Genomic DNA, 5,933 nt, shown 5'->3' with positions numbered 1-5,933 from the left:
TTCATACTGTGGGTATATGATACAAATGCCTGTTGAACGACATCAACAAAAATTCGGAATCATACACGCGTGCGCGTGTATCCACGTGCAACGCTTTCTTTCATTTCTTGGTACTGGAATGACCATATTGAACGTACTACATGTAATTAAAGGCTAAAATAAAATGATTTTTTGCTATAGATTCACAAGGACATCATTTTTTAATTGGGGGAGGTTTGGGGAACATCTGTAACGGTCCCCGTTACAATTAGAACTAGTTGCACTTAAAATTGACTCAAGATTGATTCAAATAAGCTTGATTTGACTGTTGGTGTCAACACAACATAAGCAACACAAATCAATCATTACATAAAATAGATACATAATCATGTCTTTTAACAATACAAATAAAAAAAAGTTGGATACAAGTAATGGAAATATATAATGACCTTTTTGCACTTGATATGCGAAAAAAAATCATAACAAATTTAAGAGTTTAAAAGGACATATAAGGAGTAATGTCAATTTCTAAAATTTCACATAATTTTCAAGGTCTTGTCTTAAAATTTGATATGGAACTTAAAAAAAAGTTGGGGTTAGAGGTCAAATATCTAATTTATTGGCGAAAATACTGAAATTTTATACAAAATTTCCAGTAAATTAATTTAAACTTTTTAAAAAATCAATGTTCTATTTGAATAATATATCAACCAAATTTAATAAATTGCAACATTTTAACTAGTTCTGAGTCTCAACTAATTGTATCATGAATTATAAAACTGAAATATGTGCATTGGATTATAAAAGTAGAAGATGTATTGGACGAAACAGAAACTGTAATATCATACATATTTTGATCTTTTTGATTAATCAATCCTTCCGCCACAAAATATAGTCCTGCCAACAATGTGTAATAAATAGTGTAATAAAGTCGTAAGTTTTAGGGAAGAATAATATATCGTCAAGATGGCTGACTTCCTTTTGAGACTCGATTGATAATATAAACATCAGCAATAGATGTATATCTAATCGCTCAGTAGGTTTACGTGTCGACTACTGACCTTCAAATCTAGCAGGTATTTTTTTAAAATTCAGATTATTTCTACAAAAACTGCATTTTCAACTATACATGTATCATGTAAATTTGAAACTTTTCTCTAAATATTATTGTACTTTCCTTGCATATCAGATTTCTTGGGTGTTATTCATCCCTAATCCATGTGTTTGAGCAAGGTAAGTCATGTGAGCGTTTTATCCCATGGGCATCTTGTTTGTTTGTTCCCCCACGTCACATGATCAACTAAAGGGATGTAAATAACACGGATCTTGTTGATCCGCATTATTTTTATTTTTTTTATCTTCGTTAGAATAATCTAAACAGGGTCTGTAGGACATCTATCGTTTTGATGATTGGACATTCTATCTAATTTGATATAAGGAAATATATCCCCCAATATCAATAGAAATTAATTTTCTTCCAGGCCATGTGAAGTTTATTGACATGCTTTCCCCCTCGAGTAAAGTCAATGACCCTGTGTATGTACATGCAGTACAGTTGATTTTTCTCGCGTCACACTTTTCAAAATATTAAATTGGCATTGCTGTTAGGAACATCGATATTTCAGCGAAGACATGGGGCAAGATGAATCTGTTATTCCGTAATTATAATTCCCAGGGTGAGACAGACTTGTCCATGTCAGACGGAGGCAGTCACGATCTGCGATATTCCAGTACTAAGACGTCATGCATTTGCGATATCCCAGATTTCCTGCAAAGTTAATGGCATATGGTTGAGCAAAGTATTTGTAAAGTATTTCCTTCGATTTTATGCCATAGGATACCCAAGATTTTGGACGCATAAAATGAAATAAGAGTTTGCTGTGTTTAGGTGGGATTTTCTATTATTTGACCAAACAACAATGCAAATCAGTAATTGATACATGAAATGCGCCAATGAAACCAATAAAAAGACGTGTTTGAAGGGTTTTAATGTTTAGCTCACTTGAGGTGAAAACTCAAGTGAGCTTTTCTGATTACAAATTGTCCGGAGTCAGTCTGTTCGTCCATAAACTTTTAACACTTTCGACCTCTTCCCCAGAACCACATGGGTAATTTCAACCATACTTGCTACAAAGCATGCAGGGGTAAAGAAGATTCGAGTTTGTTCAAATGAAGTGACTCACCCTTTTTGAAATGAAGATAATTAAGAATTAGTGAAATTATTGTGGCATCGTTTGAAAATCTTCTCAAGAACCATTGGGCCAGTTTAAAATAAATTTTGTACAAATCACCTCTAAGTAAAGGAAATTCAAGTTTGTTTAAATGAAGGGCCTTGTTCCCTCCAAAGGGAAGGTGATTAAAATAGAGTGGGGTCATTTTAAAATCTTCCTGACGGAAAAAATCAAACAATCAATCAATCTAATTTGTTCAAAGCATACACCCCAGGGGTAGGATGGGACCACAGTAGGGGGGGGGTTTTCAAAGCTGTACATAGGGATATATATGAAAAATCTTCAGAAATATTGCAACAGGGTCATGAATATATGTTGCAATATTTCTAAAAATATGCAGCCATCCCCAGGTAGTGCAGATTGAAGTTTGTTCAAATCTTGATCCCTGAGGGTAGGATGGGACGACAATAGGGGATCAGTGTTTTACATGTGGATATATAGGATAAATCTTTAAAAATCTTATCAAGAACAACTGGACCATGCTTACTCGTATCAATATATAAGCATCCCGAGGTAGTGCAGATTCAATTTTTTTTAAATTGTGGTCCGTGGAGTAGGATGCGGCTACAGTAAGGGATCCAAGTTTTACATTGGAATATAAAGGAAAAATCTTCAAAAAGCTTCTTCTCAGTAACAGCAGGACCATGATTATTCAAATATGTAAGCATCCCCAGGTGGTGTAGATTGAAGGTTCATCAAATCATGCCTCCGGAGTAGGGTGGGGCAATAATAGGGAATGAAAGTTTAGCAGCTCAATGGTTAGTCATATTGATATGCAAGCAACTTCAGGTAGTGTAAATTGAAGTTTGTTCAATTCAGGTGCTCCAGAAATAGGGTGGGTCATAACCGGAGATGAAAGTCTGATATGGGAGTATACAGGAAATTAAAACAAATTCTTTTCAAGATTTTCAAGACCACACTAAATCATATATAAATTTTCTTAAGTTACAGTGTATGTTGATTCAACTTTTGTTATGTCCCCATGACTAAAGTTAAGGGGGGGCATATTATATGTTTCCTGTCTTTCTGAAACTTGCTCATAACTTTTGAATGGTGAGTGATAGGGCTCTCATATTTCCTATTTTTATTCCCTGTGACAAAAATATTCTTTTTTGGTATCAAAGTTTTTGACCTTGACCTTTGAGATTGACCTACTTTAAAGAAAAACCTAACTTAGGCAATATCTTGTGAACTATTTCAATTAGGGCTTTTATATCTAGTGTATAGATTCCTTATGGCAAGAAATTTGATTTGATGTCCTGGTGATTGACCATTGGACCTTGAAGTTTGACCCAAATTTTAAAATATAACCATGCTCATAACTTTCGAATGGTGAGTGAAACATCTTTCATATTTCATGCATGCATTCCTTGTCACAAGACCTTTCTTTTGACCTTGTAACATTGACTTTGGATTTTTACCTACTTTTAAGAAAAGTTAAGCTAGGCAATATCCTCTAAACTGTTTAAAATAGCGCTTACATATTTTGTAAAAAGATTCCTAATGGCAAGACCTTACATTTCATACCAGATTTTTTTCTCTTTTGGCATTGTATCATGGTTATATCGCGACCCTACGGGGCTAGGTTGGGGCCACAATATGGGGTCGAAATTTTTCTTGGGAATAGAGACTTCAAAAAATCTTTTTTGAAAATCGCAATAGTTGAACAACATCAGGTCCAAAGTGATTCATGTGAGCGATGTGGCCTATGAGCCTCTTGTTGGGTAAAGTTTTTCCACTGAATTGTCAAGTAATATTTGCGAATAATGCAAAAATAACGGTGGTTTCATAGGAAAATTTTATGATGAGCATGGGGGTTTAGCAATATTAAAACATTTACATATAGTTTTACAAAATTCTATAACAAACGTTTTTGGATATCCTGTGTCTTTAAATTCTTTTTTCTTAGGAACTATAAATCCTTTTTGGACGAATAATACATTTATGGCGAAAGCCGATATAATCTTTGATGATGACTTGGAGGCAGCATGTGGTATTTTTTCATGACCGGAAGAGCCATGATGTTTGATTGTTTCATGTCAGTACCTGAATCCATACATGGTTGTTGTATGTAACCTTTATTTTCTGAAGGAGGGACCAGGGCAAGGTTTTGTGGCAAACAAAGGGATCAATCCATTAACTCTGCAATTACAGTATTGCCGGTGTTGCCTTTATCGCCGATAATGGAACTCGCATTGCCAACTGGGAATTTGGGTAACGAAATAAGTGTTGTCGCCGAGGCAGGGTCAATGGAAAGATCCCAAGGAATAGAAACCATTTTACCAGAACCTAACATACCAGAGGAGGCATACTATCATGTCATACTGCTTGTGACATTAATTTGTTGCAAGTAATTAGATTTTAAAATAAAGTCAATACCCTCTTATACAGGAAAGAATTGGTGAACTCTTGAAGTATACATGTCGGGGTCTCTCGTCAGTGTTAAATGGTTCATCTTATGTCACAAAAGCTTATAAATCCCTTATGTCGACTCGGTATATTCTAGTGAACTCGAGATCAAAGACACCACAGAGTCTTCCATATCTGCTTCATATTTGAATATTTGATTGAACATATATGTTGACGGCAAATTAACAACTTAACTTTATGACAAACGGGATACCTCAACTTCTCATTTGTCAACTTCCCAGATTTATGTAGCAGTATTCCATTATCACCTGCATATGGTGTTTATGTCTCTCAACTGATTCGATACGCAAGAGCTTGTTCTGCGTATAATGTTTTTAATCGAGACAGACTACTGAAAAATAAGTTGATGGTACATGGGTTTCAACAGTCCAGTTTAACGTCAGCATTCACAATTGTTATCTAATTTCCAAATACAACCTGTCATTGGGTTGAAAGTTGTCGGACGTGTTCTTGCCTATTGTTAGGCTGTTCTTGTCACACTGATTGTAACTAAAGATTACTCCGTTTAGGTGATCAAGATAAAGGGCTCCCGGTGGATGTGAATTGACAACTGGGGATGCCTACTCCTCCAAGACATCCGATCCCACCTCTGGTGTGTTCAGTGGTCCGTGTTTGTCCCATACTTCATTTTGTATTCTTTATGAGATTGGTCACTGTTCATTGTCTTCTCCTGCCATTCAACTTCTTTATACGAAAACAACCTCTTAACTCTCACCCAAACTCCTAGAAACACCATCAATCTTGTTACAATAATGTATGACACTAACAGATTGTTAAGTCTAGTGGTTATGGGGACACGCGTTTCACATCCGGGAGTCCTCAGTTCGATTCTCGACCCCGACCTCGACGCCGTTTAAAACCTTAGACGTTTAACATAGGTAACAGGTAATGAATATTCCTTCGCCAAACGCTCGGTATTTTAAATAAAAGAAAGGAGCCTTTCGGATACGACCTTAAGGAGGTACTCTACATCGTCATAATGGCTGACTTTCTTTTAAAACATGTATAAAAATATAAATATTAGCAATATTTGTCTTCATTTCAAACATCATCGCCTTGCTGATTAGCTCAGTAGTTTAGCACGTCGACTGCTCAACTGTAGATCGCGGGTTCGAGTCCAGCAGGGATTTTAAATTTTGTTCAGATTGTTTTCTGCTAAAACTAATTTTTTTTACTAAATATAGTAAATTTGAAAGTTTTAAATTTCAAAATATTGTTGTACATATCCTCCACTTTTCATCCATGAAAGGTGAAGACAACTAACAGTGATACATCTCATAAATCCCATAAGCA

This window comes from Ostrea edulis, chromosome 4, assembly GCF_947568905.1.
Source record: "Ostrea edulis chromosome 4, xbOstEdul1.1, whole genome shotgun sequence".
NCBI classification, from domain to species: domain Eukaryota; kingdom Metazoa; phylum Mollusca; class Bivalvia; order Ostreida; family Ostreidae; genus Ostrea; species Ostrea edulis.
Note: the sequence above shows the minus strand (reverse complement) of the source record.